The sequence below is a fragment of the Cupressus sempervirens genome, chromosome 9 (genome assembly GCF_028749045.1).
Source record: "Cupressus sempervirens isolate cs-2001-9-10 chromosome 9, ASM2874904v1, whole genome shotgun sequence".
Lineage (NCBI taxonomy): Eukaryota > Viridiplantae > Streptophyta > Pinopsida > Cupressales > Cupressaceae > Cupressus > Cupressus sempervirens.
This window is the reverse complement of record NC_143126.1, coordinates 226,556,952-226,582,050: the sequence shown is the minus strand read 5'-3', so window position 1 is coordinate 226,582,050 and position 25,099 is coordinate 226,556,952. Positions and strand designations below refer to the sequence as shown.

The following is a 25,099-nucleotide window of genomic DNA, read 5'->3' as shown; positions in this document are numbered from 1 at the left end:
TTGGGATACAAAAACTGAGATTTTGCATATGAATTCAAATTTGAAAACTTAGCAAAACCAAAACATGTGTTTACATTGTGTATTCATTATGCTAATGTTTTGGGTTTTGGGTTGACTAGTGTTGACCGGTATAGGACGTCTACCAGAGGCTTGGGGGTTATGTGAATGTGATGTCTTGATGATGTTTTAATCTCGATCTTTATAATCCCAACCATGATAATGTGATGGAATGATCTATGAATTGGTTGTGAATACTGATTGTTATAGTTAAGATTCTTATGTCTGGAACCCTTGACTTAACCATTATTTTGGTCATCGATCAGTTATCCTTGGATATATTCTAGTCGCCATGATGGGACTAATATGTGGATTTATTATTGATGATGTCATGATGTGACATGTTTGACTCAACGATTTTGGAGTCTTCGATCAGTATGATTTTGAGATATATTTTGGTGATTGAGAACCAATGGATATTTTGATTACCAGTGATACTTCAGTTGCCAATAGAGAGCTGTTGTGTTCATGATTTTCTATGGATGTTGCTCATGGTGATTTGATGCTTTTATGCATATTTAATGATTTTTAATCATGGATATTTGTTGATCTTTATTATGGTGATTTTGTGGACTTTCTTTATTTTTATGATACCATGAGCATTAGGGTAGGATATCTGCATGTAGTGACGGGAAGTGGCTTGCAATGGGGGCCGGGGCCCTAAGAGGCTGCCAGGGTAACTCATTGTAAGTTGGTTAATAAGTGATAACATTCACACACTTAATACTAACTGAATGAACCTAAAAAGATAAGAGTTTTTCGTTCTCGCCCATGCCTTGATTGCTCGTATAGGCTAGGATGGGAGTAGAGAGAACGCATGGTTGTGACCTTGCATTCCATAGTATGCCTTGTCAGTATGAAAGGATACTAGTGGCCGCACAGGATCTGTATGGACCTGTGGAGTTTAGCTAACTGCCAGGGTAACTTGTACGAGATAAATGCAATGACACTTTTCCGCTTGCATAGTAGGTTCCTACATGTCATTGTGTGCCTCTGGGAAGTAGATGTCTGTTTTGTGATTGGAACCTTTGAGTTAGTATACTTCTAGGTTTCCTAGACTTTAGAGTTGTGTGCTATGTGGTTTTGATAACCTGTTTTGGGACTTGAGATTATCTCCTCAGCACGGTGGGAGTGGACCACTTAGGTACCACGCGGTCGGGTGGTAGTGTATTTTCCACTCTTATCATTTGAGATTCATTGAGACTTTGTGGTTAATGCATCCTTCGTGATGGTGGATATGTATCCTTTCATTGATGATTAGCATATGTTAGATGATGATATCTTATACTTCACTTTTTATGTTAGTAGGATGTTTAGGAGTGACATTCCTACTATGATAATACCGATGATCTCTTCGGTGCTTGGAATGTTATGCACGGAGGGATGGCTAGGATCCACGATGGTCTAATGATGCTATTAACGGTTGGGAGGAACCGTGCACTTAGTCTATTTATTTGATCTTTCTGATAGATGTAAATGGCTTTTATGATGATGTATCATGAGTATCATGTGATTATCTTTACTTTGATGAATCATGGATTAGAATAGGATGATGTACCTTATTCTACATATGTATATTCTTTTAAGCCTTCATACCCTGTGACATTTATAGTGGATGAATGAGCAGTTAGATATGCAATAATTGAACATTGGACATATCATATTATTTCATGTGGATGTTGTACTAGATGGATTCATGTAAGTAATTCATGTTAAGGGGATCTTAAAGAATGTAATCTGTTGTATATATTAAGTTTACTCTTTAGATGGACATTGCTATTGCTTCCGTTATTGTGCATAAGTTGTAAGTGGTAATTACTTTAAAATTAAAATAAAAATGCTACCAAACTTAGTGAACTACTAGGTTAATTCTTTGGATCAATTGATGGGGCATTACATTTGGTATCAGAGCCCGAGTTTCTACATTGGGAACTCTGGGTATTTCGGAACAACAAGAACTTGAACTGTACTTGTATGGTTCTCATACTTTAACACTTAGTTGTCAAAATAGAAAATTTACTTGGACCTAAACATAGAACTAAACTTAGTCTATTGTAACATGTGACTCTAGATTGTAATAGTACTCTGTACTGTTGCAGGATGGTATCTGGGACTAGGTCTTCTGTTAGAGGCCAAGGTAGGGGCCATGGAAGAGGCCGTGGTCGTGGCAGAACCGTCAGCACCCATGAGTTTGCCCATGAGGGATCAGTTTGTATAGAGAGCTGGGAAGAGCACTCTAATAGGTAGTAGGAAGAGAGCCAAAGAGAGGACCAAGCTGAGTCTGAAGAGGTTGGTCTGAGACAGTTGATGCAGACTATTCTAGAACGTCTACCTCCTATTCAAGACTAGCCTAAAGTGCATCAGACAGAACAAGAGCATAGACCCATATCTAGAAGCCCTCAAAAGGATCGTCAGAGGTCCATTGTGTCCACTCAGATGAAGGATCTTTCAAGATCCAAGGTTAAGCCTTTCAATGGGCAAGGGTCTGGTTATGTGGCTGAGCAGTGACTAATTTCTCTCAACGGGATTTTTGCTATGCAAGACTTTGACGGCAATGTTAAGGCAAGATTTGCGATCACCAATTTAGAGAACTTTGGAGCCACTTGGTGGACAATTGAGGAGAAGAAACTAGGGATCGATATGAGCAGTGTCACTTGAGAACTATTTTTGGAGAGTTATCGAGAACGATTCCTACCAGAGGAATGGAAACAGCAAAGGGCAGATGAATTTCATAATCTCAAGTAGTGCACTATGTCAGTGACTGAGTATGAGCATAAGTTTTATGAGCTTATGTCTTTTTCAGGATTCAGTGAAAATTCAGCTCAGTTGACACAACATTTTATTAGGGATTTGAACAACCGTATTATTAGGGGTGTCAAAGTATTTGAGCCAAAAACCCTCAAGGATGCGGTACATCGAGCAATCCTTGTTGAGCAAAGCGTCAACCTTGGTCAAGGTGGTTTTGTAGGAGTGCCAGCAGCGTCAGGGTCTAAAAGCAACTTTAATACAGATGGCAACAAGAAGCCTTTCTCTTCTAAGGGAAAACAGTTTCACCAGCAGTCTCGGCAGATGCAACAACAGAAGGGATTTAATTCTCAGGCTCAAGGTGGTGGCAAAGGTTCTAACTTTAAGAACAATCACAATGCTCAACGCAATAAACAAAATCAACCCAATCAGCCAGCTCAGAGTAGTCTGTCATTTGTTAGCAGGAACAGCCGACAGCAATCAAATGTACCACCTATGGGTAGAGGGTCTGGCAAGAATACAGAATGTTTTTCATGTGTAAAGATTGGTCATTATGCAGCTCAGTGTCCATAGTGAGTGCCTCAGTTTTCAGGACCTAGGCCTACAGCCTCAGAGCCTACAGTAGGTGATGCAGGTAGAGCTCATAGAGTGTTTGCAGCAGTTGATCACCGTCAGGTGGATCATCAGGGTATAGTGGTTGAGACCACAGGTGCTATTTGAGGTATATCTCTTTCAGTATTATTTGATTCAAGAGCTACAGATTCATTTATTTCACCATCTATAGTTTCTAAGTGTAAGCTAGATGCGGTGAAGCAAGATCATGGTTGGCAAGTGAAACTAGCCTCAGCTATCAAGGTCTCCACGAATTCTATAGTTCATAAGTGTGGGCTTAGCTTAGGAAGCTTTGTTTTGGTAGTGGATCTTCAAGTCATACCACTTGGTTCCTATGATGTGGTTTTAGGCATGGATTGGCTTGGAACTCCTAAAGCCAGTATAGATTGCAAGAAGATAATTATGTGCCAAGATGACCAAGGGAATGATGTAAGGATAGTTGGGATACCAAGGCCTATATCTCTGCGGATGATTTCTGCTATGCAAATGAAGCGAAGTTTCCGTAAAGGATGTCAAATATTTTCTGTTATGGTAAATGATCTTGATGAGGAAGATCCTATGAGGAAGACTTTAGATCACCCAATTTTGCAAGAGTACGCAGATGTTTTTCCAAGTGAGATTCCAGGCATGCCTCCAAAGAGGGATATCGACTTTAGCATTGATCTAGTTCCTGGAGCAGAACCTATTTCTAAAGCTCCTTATCGCATGACCACACAGGAACTGGGAGAGTTACGTCTTCAGTTAGAGGAACTTATGGCCAAAGGGAGCATTCGACCTAGTGTATCACCATGGGGAGCTCCAGTGCTCTTTGTGAAAAAGAAAGACGGTTCTTTGCACCTTTGTATCGATTATAGACAGTTGAACAAGGTGAGTATTAAGAATAGGTATCCTTTGCCTAGGATTGATGACCTATTCGATTAGATCAAGGGGGCTACAGTTTTCTCCAAGATTGACCTTAAGTCAAGATACCACTAGCTTCGCATTAAGGAAGATGACATTCACAAGACCGCTTTTCGAACTCGTTATGGACATTATGAGTTCACAATGGTACCTTTTGGGTTGACTAACGCTCCATCAGTATTCATGAGTTTGATGAATGGTGTTTTTCGATCATATCTGGACAGATTCATACTTGTGTTTCTTGATGATATATTGATATATTCCAAGAATCAGAAGGAGCATGAGGAACACTTGCGGTTGGTATTGCAGTGTTTGAGAGACAACCAGCTTTATGGTAATGTAGCCAGGTGCGAATTCTTCAAATCAGAGATTTAATATTTAGGGCATGTTATCTTGGGTGATGGTATATCAGTGGATCCTGCAAAGATTCAGGCAATAATAGATTGGCCAACACCGACTAACGTGTCAGAGATTCGTAGTTTCATGGGTTTAGCTGGTTATTATCGTAGATTTGTCCAGAACTTCTCTAGGATAGCACATCCTATCACTTCTCTTCAGAGGAAAGGAAAGAAGTTTGTGTGGACAGAGAAATGTGAGGAAGCATTTTAGAAGCTCAAGGAACTTTTAACTAGTGCACCCATTTTAGCAATACCGGATCCAGAGGGAGATTTCATGGTGTGTACAGATGCTTCTCTTGAAGGTATTGGGGCAGTGTTAATGCAGAATGGATGGGTGATAGTGTATGAATCACGCAAGCTCAAGGATCATGAGTTAAATTATCCTGCGCATGATCTTGAGTTAGCGGCAGTAGTTCATGCTTTGACAAGATGGAGACACTTCTTGTTGGGGCACAAATTTGAGCTACACAGGGATCATCGCAGTCTTCAGTATATTTTTACTCAGCCTAATTTGAATGCTCGCCAGAGATGATGGATGGAGTTTCTATGTGAGTACGATTTTGAGGTTAAGTACATTCAAGGTAAGGAGAATGTGGTGGCAGATGCTTTGAGTCACAGGAGACATGTGGTATCATCTATGACTCTTAGTGTTGATTTGAGGGGTCAGATTCTTCAGGCACTTCCCACGGATTCATGGTATCAGGAAGTGTGCAGAGAGATAGATTCAAGAAGACCCTTGGAAGGAAAGTTTGCAGGCTATGTTCGAGAATTGGATGGTCTTTTGAGACATTTGGGGAGGATTTATGTGCCTTTAATGGATGAGCTTCGCAACTGGATTCTAGCAGAAGCCCATCGTACACCATACTCAGCACACCCAGGTGTTAAAAAGATGCATGCTGATTCGAGACGTTTGTTCTTTTGGTCCGGAATGAAGCGAGATATTGCTGATTTTGTGGCTAGGTGTCTTGAATGTCAGAAAGTCAAGGCAGAACATCAGCACCCGGCTATACTTTTGCAGCCAAATCTCATTCCTTCTTGGAAGTGGGATATTATTTCCATGGATTTCATTGTAGGATTACCTTTGATAGTTCGTCGTCATGATGCTATCATGGTCACGGTTGATCGGTTGACTAAGGTGGCACATTTTTTCACCTATCAGGTCCTCTTATACAGCAGCTTCTATAGCTAATGTCTTCATGCGTGACATTGTGAGATTACATGGTATTCCTAGAAAGATCATTTCTGACAGGGATCCTGTATTCACATCTGCATTCTGGACATCGTTGCAGCATGAGCTTGGAACGCAATTAAACTTCAGCTTAGCATATCATCCAGAAATTGATGGTCAAACGGAGAGAGTGAATCAGGTTTTGGAGGATATGTTACAGATGTATGTGATGGATAGGTAGACATAGTGGGAGGACTATCTATATCTAGTGGAGTTTGCTTACAACAATGGATATCATAGTTCTATTGGCATGGCACCTTTTCAGGCATTATATGGTCGTCCTTGTCGTACACCCTTGAGTTGGGACAACCTTGAGGATCGCATTCTGTTGGGTCCTGAGATGCTTCGTGATATGGAGCAATAGGTAGTGCGTATCCGCGAGCATTTAACTACGGCACAGGATAGACAGAAGAAGTATGCTGATGCTCATAGGTCTAATAAGCAGTTTGCAGTGGGAGATAAGATTTTCTGGAGAGTGCGACCGCGAAAGAGTCCGATCCGATATGGAAAGGGTTCTAAGTTAGCACCTCGTTTTGTAGGACCATTCGAGATTTTGGAGAGCATTGGCCCGGTTGCTTACCGCCTTGCTCGACCGCCCAGCCTAGCTCGCATTCATGATGTTTTCCACGTTTCAGTGCTTAGGCAATATATTCCTGATATTGTGCATGTTCTTGATTGGAATGCGTGGCAGGTAGAGGACGGGCAGCTGGCTTCAGAGCCGGTTCATATTCTGGAGCAGCGGGGGTTGACCCTCAGGGGTCAAACCATCGAGCAGGTAAGGGTCCAATGGGACCCTACTGATGATTCTTCAGCTACTCAGGAGGATGTAGCTAGATTGAGGGAGTTATATCCCTATTTGTTTGTAGGCTTCCAGGAGTAAGCCTAACCCAAGGGGGGGTGGATGTAGTGCCTACCCTCATTCACATCTTCTCTGGACATATTATTGCTATTGTTATCAGACTTTGATGGACTAGTTTCATGTAGATCGATTAGTGGTATTGTTTTGACACTATCAGATATTATATTATGGATTCAGTTATCATGTGATGAGATCATTTAGACTTCACATTTAATGTATGTATGATGATCACTATATTGTTTCAGTTACTGCTGATGATTAGTTAGATGGTTGATTATCTTATGTGCTTTATTATGGATACTTACCCCATACTTGCATGTGTATGGTGTGCGTGTTCTTTTATTGTATGGCGTTTCTGATGTGGTTAAGGAAGGGAGTCGTAGTCACCTGCTTAGTCGAGATCTACACGATGCACCACTTCCTGCCATTGCCTATTTAGCTTAGCACAATATATTTTTTATGTACATGCATGGCTTTTCTGTAGGTTGCAGGTACCGGGTATCGACTTCCCTGAATTGCCAGGATGAGTGTACCCTATTATACTATCTTAATGATAAGAGAGGGGAGATAAATTCTCAAGTCCAAATCCCAAACCCTAAAACCATTTGTCCTAGTGAGTTAGGACAAGTATCTGAGTTGAGTACCCACTGAATGTGTCGGATGGCATAATTTGTGATTTTTAATCTTTTAGACTGATTTGGTATGAATTGTCCTATGATGGGTTTTCATATTTTATCATGAAGGTCCATGGTGAATTTTCTATTAACTAAGCTTTAATAAATAGATTTAATTAACAAATTAATTATTTGAGAGATTAAATATCATGATTTTGATATTTTGATTATAATTAATTAAAGGAGAATTAATTGAGAGAAAAGAATTAAATTAAAAGAAAATTAAAAATTAAAATAAATAATAATTATAAAATATTAATTAATTAATAAAAAAATATTAATAATAAAAGTTATAAAAATTAAAATAAAAGTTATGAAGATTAAAGTGGGAGTTATAAATATTTAAATGAAAATTAATTTAAAAGTTATTGGAGTTATAAGTTTTCATAGGAAATAATGCAGTTCCCTATTTTTCATGTGTCAACAACACAGGGGTTAGTGCATCAATTAAGCACATGGTGTCTACAACCCTAGGGCTTATCTAAAAGGTAGGAAATAGGTCCATGCTTAGTTGGCAATATCTTCCAGCTGATTCTAGAAGCATTCTAGGGTTATCCAAAAGCTCTTTATATTCGGGCATTCCTTAATAGCTTGGGGATAGCGGGGACATAGCGTGGATAGTATGGTTAGCATGTAGAATAGTTGAGGCATTGGAGGATTCGGGAAAATTCTGAAGAAGGGGAGCTTGCTCTGGGGGTTGTCTGAGGATAAGCGAGTTTAGCATCAGAATCCGGGTAGATTCTTGTGATTTCATTATGATACTTCTGCATCTTGCTTTCCCCTGCCTTCTTCGTATTTTCCATATGTCTTCATTGTGCATTTTCAATTTGGGCAATTAAGTTTTATTTAAGGATTCTATATGTTTAGATCTGAAAATAATACGGGCTAGGGTTGCAATTTCATGGACAAACCCATTAGAATTAGTCATCAAAGAATTTTAAAAGAACAAGTTTCATAGAGAGGTTCTGAAAATGAAAGCTTGTATTTTTATAAACATACTGTGATTCTGTATATTATACATACATACATACATACATACATACATACATACATACATAGATATATATATACATAACCCTTAATTATATATATATATACATACATATATATATAATATATATTTATATATATTCATAACCTTTCTGCGGCAGAAATGTTTTAATAAAGGAATTCCGCAACTTATGAAATCGCGTTGCGATTTTATGTTAAAATATATTAATGCATGCTTGGGTGGGGGTGGAATCTCACCCCATACCCGTGCTTTAAAGGGGCGCGCGGTACCTGCTACGCAGTGTACCCGCGACTCTATTGGTCGCAGGGTACCTGTGACAACAGGGTACCCGCGGCAATTGTCACCACAGTGACAGTCGACGGCATAATTGATTCGGCTTTGTTCTAAGGAAACTTTGTTATTCGATTTCCTTTATTGATCGAAATTAATAAAATTCGGTTCCGTTTTTTATAAAATGCAAAAAAAATAATAAATATTATATTATATATGTACGTATGTATATGTTTAATATAAATATATATATGTAATATATATATATGTAATATATATATATATATATATATATATATATATATATATATGTAATATATATATATATATATATATATATGTAATATATATATATATATATATATAAAGATAAAGATTTAAAGTTGTTAATAAAATATTTATAAATTCATCTCTTTTTAATGATGAATAGTTTTGTAATTTTATAGTTTTAACTATTATGAATTAATAGTTTAAGATTATAAGATATATGAAGCATATGAAAATTAAGTTAGTGGAAACGTCTTTTAAATGTTATAATTGGAAACTGAAGTTTAGAGGGAATTTTTAATCCATCCAAAAAATTAATACATGGAAAAACGTAGGAAAATGTTCTTTCTCTAAACTTGGGATACAAAAACTGAGATTTTGCATATGAATTCAAATTTGAAAACTTAGCAAAACCAAAACATGTGTTTACATTGTGTATTCATTATGCTAATGTTTTGGGTTTTGGGTTGACTAGTGTTGACCGGTATAGGACGTCTACCAGAGGCTTGGGGGTTATGTGAATGTGATGTCTTGATGATGTTTTAATCTCGATCTTTATAATCCCAACCATGATTATGTGATGGAATGCTCTATGAATTGGTTGTGAATACTGATTGTTATAGTTAAGATTCTTATGTCTGGAACCCTTAACTTAACCATTATTTTGGTCATCGATCAGTTATTCTTGGATATATTCTAGTCGCCATGATGGGACTAATATGTGGATTTATTATTGATGATGTCATGATGTGACATGTTTGACTCAACCATTTTTGGAGTCTTCGATCAGTATGATTTTGAGATATATTTTGGTTATTGAGAACCAATGGATATTTTGATTATCAGTGATACTTCAGTTGCCAATAGAGAGTTGTTGTGTTCATGATTTTCTATGGATGTTGCTCATGGTGATTTGATGCTTTTATGCATATTTAATGATTTTTAATCATGGATATTTGTTGATCCTTATTATGGTGATTTTGTGGACTTTCTTTATGTTTATGATACCATGAGCATTAGGGTAGGATATCTGCATGTAGTGACGGGAAGTGGCTTGCAATGGGGGCCGGGGCCCTAAGAGGCTGCTAGGGTAACTCATTGTAAGTTGGTTAATAAGTGATAACATTCACACACTTAATACTAACTGAATGAACCTAAAAAGATAAGAGTTTTTGGTTCTCGCCCATGCCTTGAGTGCTCGTATAGGCTAGGATGGGAGTAGAGAGAACGCATGGTTGCGACCTTGCATTCCATAGTATGCCTTATCAGTATGAAAGGATACTAGTGGCCGCATGAGATCTGTATGGACCCATGGAGTTTAGCTAACTGCCAGGGTAACTTTTACAAGATAAATGCGATGACACTTTCCCGCTTGCATAGTAGGTTCCTACATGTCATTGTGTGCCTCTGGGAAGTAGATGTCTGTTTTGTGATTGGAACCTTTGAGTTAGTATACTTTTAGGTTTCTTGGACTTTAGAGTTGTGTGCTATGTGGTTTTGATAACCTGTTTTGGGACTTGAGATTATCTCCTCAGCACGGTGGGAGTGGACCACTTAGGTACCACGCGGTCGGGTGGTAGTGTATTTTTCACTCTTATCATTTGAGATTCATTGAGACTTTGTGGTTAATGCGTCCTTCGTGATGGTGGATATGTATCCTTTCATTGATGATTAGCATATGTTAGATGATGATATCTTATGCTTCACTTTTTATGTTAGTAGGATATTTAGGAGTGACATTCCTACTATGATAATACCGATGATCTCTTCGGTGCTTGGAATGTTACGCACGGAGGGATGGCTAGGATCCACGATCGTCTAATGATGCTATTAACGGTTGGGAGGAACCGTGCACTTAGTCTATTTATTTGATCTTTCTGATAGATGTAAATGGCTTTTACGATGATGTATCATGAGTATCATGTGATTATCTTTACTGTGATGAATCATGGATTAGAATAGGATGATGTACCTTATTCTACATATGTATATTCTTTTAAGCCTTCATACCCTGTGACATGTACAGTGGATGAATGAGCATTTGGATATGTAATAATTGAACATTGGACTTATCATATTATTTCATGTGGATGTTGTACTAGTTGGATTCATGTAAGTAATTCACGTTAAGGGGATCTTAAAGAATGTAAACTGTTGTATATGTTAAGTTTACTCTTTAGATGGACATTGCTATTGCTTCCGTTATTGTGCATAAGTTGTAAGTGGTAATTACTTTAAAAAAAAAAAAAAATGCTACCAAACTTAGTGAAATACTAGGTTAATTCTTTGGATCCCTTGATGGGGCATTACATCTTTTATGTTTGAGATCTTCAAGAATGCCATTTTGTAACCCAATGTTATACAACTGAAACTGCCTGCCAACTTTTCTTTTGTTTTGAACGAAAAAATAGTGCATATAGTGTTCTGGGTTTAATACCCACAAAATTTTATTCATCCTTCATGAGAAATGCAATAAACTGTTCATGCATATTTCCAAAAAATTTCATTTTAGAACTTGCTACGATGAAGATAGTTTTCATATTTGCTTTCTTTTTCACAACCATTTTCACAAAACCATTTCAAAACCCTTTCATTTTTAAAACAAAATGCTTGACTTTGATTTTTCAAGACAGTTTGACAGTCGAAAATATATTTTTTTAAAAACAACTAAATATTATATGTATCTTAGAAGAAATCTCTTTCCAAATAATTTTGCCTCTTTCAAAAATTGACTGTGTTAATTTTAGATTCAAAAACAAATAAAACTTCGCCTTTGGTCTGTCGTGAGATTGAAACAAAACCTTTTCATTCTTCATTTATTTTGTAGTCTCAAACCAATGACGTACCTGTGCTTTTAAGAAATACCTGTGATGCCTTTTTAATTTGCACTTCAGACTGAAAGTTTCTCTGTGTCTTCCTCTTATATTTGCCTCCAATTCCTCATGCATGTGAGCAAAATCAAATGAGTAAAAAAATCATTACCTAGAAACCTTATCTGTGAAACTTGAATCAATGCTGACACAAAGACTTTCAAGTAGTTTACTGAAGAAGAAACTTCAAGAAGAATACTTACGTCTTTGAAGATGAAACCGAAACAACAGATCAAAACTCTATCAAAGACATTGATTCCGCAGGTAAGATAAATGTGAGGACAAATTTTCAGTTTGCACAAAGAAAGACAAAGAAGTTTTCCAAAAACAAATGTATTTTCCTCCAGTCACAAAACACCCACAAAAAAAATGAGTTTCATAAACGTTTCAAGTCCACTATACAAATCTGACAAATGGCGAGATTTCTTTCAACATGCAGTCATTCCTTTAATCCTTGCATACAATGTGTGACTTCATTTATTAATCAAGGGTCACGATGTCATGACTTTGTTTTATGTTGTCGCCAAAGCAAAAACCGTCTTTATTTAAAATGCCTCATCCCAACATTGAATGCATCTGTCAGTTTTATTAAATCTTTATTTTTCCCACTTCCGTGTTAAGTAGATTGCCAACTCATTTTGCCACCCTTTTAAAAAGAATCATCGTGGTCAACAGTTGCTAGCTTCAAACACTTGAAGTTTTGTAAGCCGCCCAACTTCGGGAGGAATTACTCTGTGGAAGAGGTTGTTGCTTATCGTCAATCGAATCAGACTCGTTGCTTGGCCAATTGCGGGTGAAATATTGCCTTGGAACTTATTTTTCTCTAGAAACAATCCGTGGAGCTTGTCAGCACCCCATAGTCCCGCAGGAATCTCGCCGCTCAGCTGGTTGTCGTCGATGTACAGATACTCTAGAGATTTGCAGTGTGCAAAGAACGAAGGCAAAGAACCGTTGAATTTGTTTGATGTGCCAACGAAGCCATACAACACTCCTCCCCTGCACAGATTCTTCGGCAGAGGGCCTTCCAACCCACTATTCGACACATCAGAGACCACGAAACTGGAATATCAACCTAAACTCTGGGGCAACAAGCCACTGAAACTGTTGTTGTACAGCATCAAGTTACTCAAGTGCCGGAGCTCTCTGATCTGAGAGGAGATGTTTCCGGCAAGCGAATTGTTTTGCAATTGAAGAAGGCTCAGATATGTGAGATTACCAACTGCGTCGGGAACGGTGCCTTCGAGCTGATTGTGCCCCAAATCCAAAATGGATAACCTTGTGAGCTGGTCTATGTTCGCCGGAATTCGTCTAGATAAGTTGTCTCTAAAAAGAGAGAGTTCCCTCAAATTTGACAGAGACATCAAACTGGCAGGAATATCGCCAGAAAGACCATTCTGCGACAGATCCAGGAACTCCAGTCGAGTTAAATTGCCCAAGGAAGAAGGGATTTCTCCAACAAGGCTGCAGTTATCTAGCCTTAACGCTTGCAGCTGCTTTAAATTTCCTAGTTCTCTGGGTATAACACCGGGATGCAGAGGATTACCCCCAATCGTGAAGTTTCTCAGAGACACCAAACTCCCTACAAAATTAGGGAATGCCCCAGTCAGACTATTTTCGTTCAACAAGAGAGCTTCTATCTTTCGCATGAGCCCGAAGGCTGGTGGAATGGACCCGCTAAAAGCATTGTACGACAAATTCAGAACTCTCAACTCAGTCAATTCGGAGATATGAGTCGGCAGCTTTCCAGTGAAGCCGTTGCTTGACAAATCGAGCTTTTGCAAACTGTTGCAATTGAAGAGGGCGTCTGGGAAAAGAATAGTGAAAGCATTGCTCTGAAGAGTCAAAGCTGTGAGATTGGGAAGGCTGCAAATGGCAGAAGTGAAGTTGCCAGAAATGGAGTGAGCAGTGAGATCAACAGTGGTAACTCTCTCGAACTCATCACAGGTAATTCCTTTCCAAGCGCATGGAGTTTGGTGAGACTCGTTCCAGTTGCTCAAAGCATTACTGCTGTCCCTCCAGTCTCCATTTCTGAGATTAAGCAAAATTACTCCGTCATGTGACAGAGAAGCACAGTGGGGAAGCAAAAGGAAATAGCTAAGAATGTATGAAAACAAAACAAGCGTTGTGTGGAACATGATTGGGTGCACAATGTTTCAGCAAATTCAAATAACGATAAGAAAATCTCTCGGTTTCGCTCAGTTTGTAGTTACAATGGCAAAGCGCTTCCAGACTTCCATTAATATCCTTTTCTGACGTTATCCTTTTTTGAAGGAAACTTCGGGCGACGGCTATCCAGCCCCACCGTTCGGAATGGCTGGATGGCCATGCTCCATGACCCCCATACCCATGCCTCCCCATGCCTTGCCCGCAGCGGTCAAATCCAAGGTGGCACTGATTATTTTAATTCGCCGTTATCCCCCACTTCATCGATCCGCGTTTATGGCAGGATAATGGCAGGAAAATGGCCGGTACAATGTTGTTCATAGGGCAAGGAGAAACTTTATTCTCCATTCTCCAAACTATTTATTGTTACTGAAATATTAAACCTCAAAAAAGAGATTAGTTAATTTTTTTTTAATTTTCCAAATATATGCAATAGTTACTAAGCTTTAGCAAATATGCAAGTGAAATATTAAACCTATTTTTATTTTGTAAATATATGCAATATCTACTAAGCTTTAGCAAATATGCAAGTGAAATATTAAACATGGTTATTGATATTTATAAATTTTAAAAAGAAGAAGTTAGATTATTTTAATAAATTTAATCTTATAACTTTATCTAATCTAGTTCTACATACTATAATCGGTTATTAAATTTGAGTAATAATAAATTATAATAGTCATATATGCATATAACATTTTTGAAATCTTAACATAAATATTCAAGCTATCTAACAACTAACACACAACAAAATTAACATCTATGTTAATAGCATTGATAGATAAATAGTAATTTCTTTCAAACAAGAGTAAATAGTTAATTCTTTAAACCAAGAATAAATAGTTTTTTTTTTTTTTTTTTTTCCTTATCGATAAGAGGCCAAAGCCAAGGTTAATTATTATGTATTATTATAAATTATTATTTTATTAAGCACGGGTAGATTCGAACCCAAGACCTCTTCGATAAGAGGCTCACAATTTATTGTTGTATTGTAGGCTCTTGCCTGAACCAAGAATAAATAGTTAATCCCTTGAAACAAGTGTAAATAAATTTAACTCTTTTGAACATTTATTTTAATGTAATTTATATCATTTCTTAAATTTTAATAGTAACTCAATTAAATATTTTTAAAAAAAAAATTAACAAAAACTTAATGAGTTAATATCACTCTATTATCCTTTCACCATATTACTAACTCTATTATATTATTTCATTTATATCACTTCATTTTAAAAAAACTATGATAAAGGAAAATAAATGATTAACTTTTATGATTTATAGAAATCTAAAATTTACTTCACACTTATATGATTACACAAAATTAATCTATCTCAAATTCTATTGGTATTATAATTTTTATTTCATTATATTTAGTAAAAAATAAATTTGAATCACAAATATCTAATTATTTGTCACATTTTTTTTTTTATAAATATAATATTACAATAAAACTTAAATTTAAAATATACTCCTTGGACGAGCGAAATGTTTCTATTTACCGATGGGTGAATAAAGGGCAATCATAAGAATGGTGATATGTTCTATGATTGAAATCCATTAAAGTGTCTACTGTCCACACCCCTCGAATTGTGTTTAATAAAAGAAAAGTGATTAAGATTTGTATAATGCAATTTATTATATGATATTAAAGAGTTTTCTTTTTTTATTTTGAATTTCTAAAAAAATCCTAAATAAATATATTTAAAATATTTTAATGCTATAATTATAATTTTCAAAAATTAGGTTAATAGACTAAACCATTACTTAATTGACATCATATAATTAATGTCAAAATAAATAAAAGTAGAGTAAACCATTGCTATAATGATCATCCCAAATTCTATTTTATTAAAAAAACTCTTATATAAATAAAATAGCTGGTTCAAGGGCTCTTGGAGGAAAGAACCAATAACAAAACCTTCATTCCTTGTCCACACATAGAAAGTAAACAAAAATTTTCATTTACATAATTACACATTATAAAATATGTAAAGGAGAATATTAATGAATGATAACATGATCCTCCATATAAGTGTTGTGAACACCTGCAAAAAAATTTTAATTAGTTAGGAAAAATAGTTACCAAATTGAAGTCTTTGAAAATTGAATTTAATTTCATAATTTACTCACAATCTCCACTTTGCATTGCCCCTATTATCGTTTGGTTTAGATCAATAGAAAAGGGTGACACATATTTTTGATGCATTTGTTGATCACACAAAGCAACAATAAAATACACAATAAACATGTATTAAATTTAAGAATTTGTTTCATTCACAATCACATTATGTAATTCATGTAAACAATTGAAATTCTTAATTACCAATGCCAGTTTGTTGAAATATATGGGTAGGAATAATATTGTGTATTGATGGTTGATCTCTGCAAACTACATCTTTTTTATTGATGAAGCATAAAAAATAGTTAAAATAACGAAATAAGTAACTTTTATACAAATTTAAGAAAAATAGTTAATAGTTAATAAGTTACCATCTATTAATTGTGTGGCATATGTTATTGTTTTTTTCAAATCAATAGAGAAAGGCAATGGATGTCGACAAGCATTTTCTTGATCAACCAAACCTATAAATTGACATGTTTTTAACATATGAAATGAAAATAACTTGTGTTGAGCTATCGAAAACAATATATGAAATAAAATAACTTGTGTTGAGCTATTGAAAATAATAAAGTACATTTAAATAAATGTACACACCTTGTTGTGAGATAGTATTTATTTCTTCTTGTATTACTATGCCTGAGCAATTAATGACCATCTTTCTCTTTTTCTTTCTAGAGTGGATGGAGGGAAATTGAAAACTTTCATGCTCCTCAAGTCTTTCATTTAAATTTTGAGAAATAGCATTATTTCCTCAATGAATAGAATAATGTTTCCACATTTTACTTGGACTATACCATGGTGATTTTCATCTCATAGACATGTTCTTTGAACTAGGAATTGGTTCAAATTTGGAAGATGAAGAGAAAGTTTCATGCATATTATTTCTAAATCTCCCAACACACTGCATGAATAGGTTTTCTTCATGTTCTCTAGTTGGAAAATTTTGGAGCATTGAATTGACATAATCAATGCAATTTTGAAATTTGTCACTAGAAGTAACTTATGATCTCACACCATTTGTAATAAAAATAAAAATTATTAATTCAAAAAATTATTTTTGAACACTAGATATTTCATTAGAAAAGTGTGGGTATTGAAACATACTAATTCTTTGAGCTTCAACAATGATGTGTCCAACCACATTTGATTTTTTGAAGGTATAGAACCATCTACAATCACCATAAGACTTAATTAATTTTCTAATTCATTAAATAATTTAACATTTCCTTGGAAAAAAGTATTGATATTACCAGTGACATTATTTTCATGAAGAGAACTCCCTCCAGCTTTATCATTTTCATCAACCAATAGTAACATCATTTGTAGTTCAATAAGGTTAGTTGAGGTAGTTCCTTACAATATAAAAATCATTAAAATATTAATATTAAAAATAAGTCTGAAATAACACTTAGCAACAATTTGACCCTACTTATTTATTTTGTTTCTCTATAGAAAATCTAAAATCTTGAACATGTGTTTCCTCTTTTTGCCCATTGACAATCATACACTTGCAAATTTAGTCCAAAATTTCTCACAAGATACCATTTGGTTGAAATGGTTTGAATTCTTACTTTATATGTATCAACAAGGAGGTCATATGGGTAGCAATATATATCTGGTATTCTCTTTGATCTTTCTAAAGCAGTAAGGTAATATATTTCCTTTTTAAAGTTAGTCAGAAATCCAGATAACTTGAAGTATTTCTTATTTTTGGAATATGGCTCTACCCTATGAAGAAGAACATGAATAAGCTGATCCATTCTCCTTATATATTTTCTAGAACAATCTATTAGATAGTGAGATTTGATGTACATATGGTATGACTCTATGGAAGCATTAGTTTCCTAATTTGCTTGAGAGAAACCTCTAAATCATTTTGCCCACATTGCAGTTAAGAAAAATATGGAGATGTCTTAGTATATATACAAAAAATAAAGTAATATGAATACAAATATACCTTAACAAAAATATATATGTATAATATTACCAATACATCTTTCATCATGACACCAAGTCTTTTGAAAGTAATTAATAAATTGCTTTTATTCTTTAAATTCCTCCTTAAAACTTTTAATTAAGTGAGTAGCAAAATCTTCATTATCACTCATTGCATACACTATCTCATCTAGTTCAATGAACATATTTGTTATAACATCCTTATTGCTTACAAACTTAGAATATAAAACATAATATCAAACTTTGATGATCAATAATATATATCTTCATATATTTTAAGAAAAAATTGACTCAATTGTATACATTTTTCAGCCACGTCCTTTGTACATGCTAGATAAATAAAAGTACTCAACAATTGTTCCGGATAACCTAAAAGTTACATTAAAAACATTTATAACTCTTACAAAATCAATTATTGAACTATAATTATATATGTTTAAAATTATGAATTTTAAAACTTATATGTTAAATATGAATTCATAAATATAATTGAATAGTAATAAAACCTAATTGCTTCAATCTCTACAATAGCATCATCTATCATAAATGCATTCACTTGTCAATCTTCTTTATATTGTTTGCCTCTTTTGTAGACTTCTGCTAGCCATCCATTTAAGTCTTCCACTTTGTTTCTTGAGGATATGGCCCATGCAATAGGTACACCAACCTCTTGTTCATCAAACACAAGCAATGAATATAGCGCATACTACACAAGAAGAAATCAGTGATAAATTAAAATGTTATATATAATATAGATCAACTAATCTAAAATCTATAAATATAGTTGAATTCATCTACTTACAACATACTTATTTGTCAAGAATGTGGAATCCATGGCAATGATAGAGTTGTGTGAATAATTCACCATAATCTCTCGCATCCACGGTGTTTGAATTCCTATGATAAATGGAATATCTTCTCCACTGGTTGGTGTTTTATAGTAGAAGAAGTTGTCTTTCTGCTCTAGATGCCACAAAATTACACTTTTCATGTCATCTTCATTTTTTTGTGATCAAAGAGAACACACCCTTGTCCATGCATTTAAAACATCTTTTCTTAGTAATAGGTATCCCTCTTATTCATCAAATCTATTAGATAAGGATCAAAATAATGTTGTTCACATATGGTGTTAATCCCCACACCCATCAATAATATGGATTCAATATACAATTTATATTCACTTGACAGTCTTGGAGCAACCATGCTCCTTAGATCACTAGAAGGGTCATCCTTTCCATGACAAAATTCACCATTAGCATCTTGATGACTAAACTCATTGTATGTAATGATGGCAATGTTTGCTCTTCCATACATAACCCTAACATTAAAGTGGGTTTTACAACCCTTTTTTAATAAACCTTGGCTTTCTTTGCATATCTTTTTCAAGTTGCTTCCTATTATCCTCGGGTCCAAAACCACAATGATATCTATTTATACATGTAAAAATATTTTTAATTAATTTCTATAATATATTTAGAAAATATAAAATATTGCATGATTAATTATTAAACAAAGTCCATACAAACCTTGAATTCATCTTGGTAGAATAATTTTTAGTGTTTTTCAAGTTTGTCTCTTTATGGTCTTTTTTGATGAATGTTGTTTTAGTACCATCTAGTAAACCTTCTTCCTTGACAAAGTCAGGGAGTCTGTTAAGAGGAATAGCAGCACATAAGTCCATGAAACAATTATGATCTCCAATAGAATTCCACTAAAGTTGTGCACTTGAAAAACTATTTCCTCCATTGGGAACATCTTGCATAGGTAGTAGGAGGAGGGATTGCCATTTAAAATTTGTATCAATTCTGTAGATAATTAAGATGGTCAGTGCCCTATCTTTTTAAATATATTATCAATTAAAAAATGTAATATCAAAATCATATAAGTAGAATTATATCGTAAACAAAATTGAATGTCGTTATTGTTAGAGTAAATAATTAATATTTAATTATTTATTCTATTGCTTAAGCTTACTTAGGTCATGCATTTATTTAATATTTCATATTTAATGCATGTAGTGGTTAGTTGTTGACAACACGGGAGTTTGTTCTCTTCTAGTTGTCACACTTATCTTCTACCACTTTCCAGCTTGTTCTACAAGCTTCCATGAGCTCTTTATATTCGAGCTCTCCTCTTTGTATCACACAATAACAACATCATAACATCATTTCTTATTGTAAATACATTTCTTCTTGTGTTTGCATTATGATGGCTCTCATGTCCGTTTAGGGTTTTTTGCCCGTGCTCCATGCTCTTCCCTTCTATGGCTCCTCTTTGACAGGTTTCGCATGCAGGTGATCTTGGCGTCTTTGGAGTTGGCTTTCCTCAACACCAACATGGTATCAGAGCCTTCCTGTTGTAGCTTCGTTGAAGAAGTTTTGAAGCTGTGATTTGAAGTCACAAACCCTAGTTTGTTTGTGCAATTTTTCTTCAAATCAGGGGATCAGCAAATTTTTGGAGCACTTTGGGCCCAAACGGACATCACCAATGGATCCGGAAGGCCGTTTGCAGTCAGGATTCATATAAAGTTTTTCAATTTTGGAGACAGAGCTCTGGGAGGCAATCTTTTTTGCTTGCAGGGGTCTGCCGTACGGTCGTACGGACGCAGCGACGGATTTAAAAAAAAAAAAAAATTTGGGGCGCACTGCCGCCACGCCACCTGCGCACAGCCCGCAGCGGCCGCAGCAGGCAGCACCGCCCGCGCTCCACCGCGGCCCGGCCTCCTCCCGGCCGCCGCCCGTCCACCGCCCTCTGCCAGCGGCTCCTCCTCGTCAGCCGCCCTGCGGCCACCTCCACCGGTAGCTCCACCAGCCCGGCCGCCTCTGCTCAGCCTGGCAGCACTACAGCCGCATCAGGACCATTGCAGCCACTGCGGGGGTGACACGTGGCCTGGGCGCCATGTGGCACCTTGCCACGTGGACCCACCACGTCACCCCTGCCACGTCAGCCACGTCATCATCCGTACTGCCACATGGCTATGCCATGTGGCACTCTTTTTTGCTGCGACGGCCACCAAACCGTCAAATTTAATCATCTAACTTGCTGACGTCAGCGCTGCATCAGCCCTTGCATGCACCTCTCCCGATTGCTTTTGGACCTACCTTTGGTTTTTTGGCCAAAACTCTTGCATACGGAGGTATTTTTCCAATCCGAAAGAAGCGCCGGAAAGCTAGTTCCAAGACGGAGATTTTGGTGTAGGTATTTTTTGGTTTTGATGCTTTTTTATTGCTCATTTTTTCTGTTGAAGTCCGAAGTCTTATTTTTGACTCCGACATGCATATCTTTTGCGTCCCATGTCAGTTTTTTGAAAACTTTATATTTCTGGAAAGCTAATTCTGTGTACTCTTCAGAAAAGTAGTCCTTTTTTCTTGTTTTTGGCCTCTGCTCTTTCTATCATAGTTTTGGCATTTTTGCTCTATGGTGGATATTTTGAGTGTTTTAGGCCCGAGGATCGTTTTCCTGGCATGGTTTTCCTTCTTTTTGACTGTACTTTCTTTTGGTTCAGCTCTTTTTCAGTTATGATCATTGTAGCTATCTTTTTGAAGCACTTTTTTGTTTCGCACTGAGATAAAGTGTCACTTTTACATTCTGGGAGTCATGAACGTTGTTTTGAGTCAGTTGTACTTGCACTATTTCATAAAGCACCATGGGGGGGATTATTTGTTTGTTGTTTTAGGCATTCTCCCTTTGTCAAGTGAGTGTCCCTTCCACGACATTAGCCCCATGCAGAGTCAATTAGACCGTGTCTTTATCGGTGTCTGTACCTCTTTTCCTCTCTCCTCGTTCTTGGTTCATTTGCAAGAGATTTGGCTCACCTTCTCAGTTGCCTATCATCACACCTCGTCTGCATTAAGGGGGGGTTATGCTGTGTTCTAATGCATCCTTGGTTCGATGGTTTGATAGTGTGAACTATGTATTCAGTGGTTGATTCTATGTACAAGGCGATTGCAGTGGCTGGCTACCTATGCATTTCGGTGAGATGGATCATCTACCATATAGACATGCTCGGTTCGTGCCTTCTTCTTCCATGGAGGTTTATTTAGATCAGCAGTTTGGCAGATTTGCGACTTCTTCATGCTTCAGTGATGCTGCTTCTTCATGATCACTCTTTGTTCCTGTTTTAGGGGACAATTTCCCTAGTTGGAGACTTCTTCAGCTCTTCACTAGGTTCTTACCTCTTTTTGGGGGAGGGTTTTTCCCATGTGGTTTTCTCTCTTTCCCTGCTTACAGAGGTTGCATTTTCTTGCATTGTACATGGGTACCTAACATGGCCTCGTTGCTGGGACCCATTATGCATTCATCTTAGCTTTGTGAGCTTAAGGCATTTCCCTAAGTTGCACTTAAGGGGGGGTGTTAGAGTAAATAATTAATATTTAATTATTTATTCTATTGCTTAAGCTTACTTAGGTCATGCATTTATTTAATATTTCATATTTAATGCATGTAGTGGTTAGTTGTTGACAACACAGGAGTTTGTTCCCTTCTAGTTGTCACACTTATCTTCTACCACTTTCCAGCTTGTTCTACAAGCTTCCATGAGCTCTTTATATTCGAGTTCTCCTCTTTGTATCACACAATAACAACATCATAACATCATTTCTTATTGTAAATACATTTCTTCTTGTGTTTGCATTATGATGGCTCTCATGTCCGTTTAGGGTTTTTTGCCCGTGCTCCATGCTCTTCCCTTCTATGGCTCCTCTTTGACAAGTTTCGCATGCAGGTGATCTTGGCGTCTTCGGAGTTGGCTTTCCTCAACTCCAACAGTTATTTCATTAATGAAAGGATTGCTCAAAATTATATTACAAGTGGATCTAATATAAATTCAAATTCCATTTTAAAAAGCTTTTTATATCCATAAAGTTATGTGTTAATTATTCAACTACACATAGCTTTAATGATTTAATACACAATTGGTTGCTACCCTAAATACTTTTACAAAACTATTAAAGTAGAGTATGAAAACACAATGGTTGTTTTGTGTTATCCAAGAGTCTAAAGGCACAATGATACATTTTTATACATGTAAACATACATTTTTATTAATAGATATAATATATATAAAATATTGCATGATCACACTACTTATTGATAAGTTATTTTTTGCTACTTTTAATTAGAATACATTTATTCTAGTCTAAAGTATGAATTAAAAACTTGATTTATTTTATACAATCTTTTAAATCTTATATGAATAATGAAAACTCGCCATAACAAAATATGAAACAAAGATAAAGGCTATCCCACATGAATAAACCAAGAATTATTTTAGGGTAAAAAACGAGGGTATGAAGCATGGATTTGTTGTAGGAAATAAATTAAATAAATTCATGTGAAGATAGAAAATGTGAGCCTTACTTCAACTACAAAGTAAATATGGATAATAGATAGAAAATAGAAAATATGAGCCTTTACTTCAACAACTACACATTATCTAACCTGCAGATTCCATTGTGAAAAAAATTAACTCTGAAACAAAATACATGGCATAGTTAATGAATACTGGTGCGTTTATTTTCAGGCTATTCGATAACGATCTTCATTATTGTATGCCTATTGGGCCATTAAAACTAACATACTATCGCCGTTGCAGGCCTGCTAAAGCTTCGTAGATATTGCATATATTTGCAAAATGAAAACGAGTTAATATTTCACTAACCTATTTTGTGCTGGTGATTTTTTGCTGTTGCGGTCGATGTTGCAGTTGATACTCCAGATCGCCAAAAATGGAGATAAATCGTTTGGAGAATAAAGTTTCTCCGGCCGTGGCAAACAACATTGATCCGGGCCATTATCCTGCCATAAACGCGGATCGATGAAGTGGGGGACAACGGCGAATTAAAATAATCAGGGCCACCGCTGCGGGCAAGGCATGGGTATGGGGATCATGGAGTATGGCCATCCAGCCATCCCGAACGGTGGGGCTGGATAGCCGTCGCCGAAACTCTTTTGATGCTACGTTAATGGGCTCAAAAGAGACCAATAGAATTGTGCTCTTTTAGGTTTCGATGTGACGTGAGACTCAAAAGTGACGAAAGACGGGGAGACGTGTTTGACCCGCAATGCGTTCGATCACTTTTATTTTTAAAGAAAAGTCACTCAATCGGTCTCACTTTTGACATTATACAAAGAGTCTTTCTTTAAAATTCTTTCGTTTCCTTGTAAGATGCCTCTATTATTGAAGGAGAAGGAGGTCAGTTTGATATCATTTAGGCCACAGAACTCTAGAGTTTGGTTTTATATATATAATGCTATATTCGTCAATTAGTGATTATTTTACTTACTAAATTGAATGGTTCTAGATGAACCCACCAAAGATTAAGTATTGTTGAGTGCAAAGACTCCTATATAATAAGATTTGAAGTCAAGATTGCGCCTTAAAAGAATTTATGTGCAATGAATACCCTCAAAGCTTGACTCAACATTCTAAACCTCCATAAAAAATTAATGTTACATTATCAATGTTCTATTTATTATTAAGATACAATTTTATTATTAAGTATATTTTTATATTTTGATTAAATAGTTTCCAAATACAAACAATAATAGATTATTATTGGTATTATATTATTATATTATTTTGGGCAATACACTTTAAATTCTCTATAGTTAATACATTATTTCTAATCTATTATCATAGTTCTATTTTAAAATAATATACTTATGTATTAATTAAAAATATTTATCAATAACATTATAATTATTATATTTCATCTAAAGAGATAAATTCTTGTACTCCTTATTAGTATAGTTAATATGACTCTAATATGCCTTCTACATAGTTAATAACTAATAAGTGCACTTTGGTACGCAATGGATATGTCGAAGAGATATGGGAGGGATCATAAATTTAAAATATGAAATTAATTTAAGGAAGGTGTAGTCCTATTATTGTTTACTTATGTGACTCAATTTTTTTTTTGAAGTGTTTGAAGAGTTGCTAGTTAAAACAAATGACAAAATTGG

At 35.8% G+C, this 25,099-nt stretch overlaps 1 pseudogene; it reads right to left on the bottom strand.

Annotated features, from left to right (window-relative positions):
- The window catches only part of LOC149538325 (uncharacterized), a 44,111-nt pseudogene that overhangs the window by 12,334 nt on the left and 6,678 nt on the right, over nt 1–25,099 (bottom strand).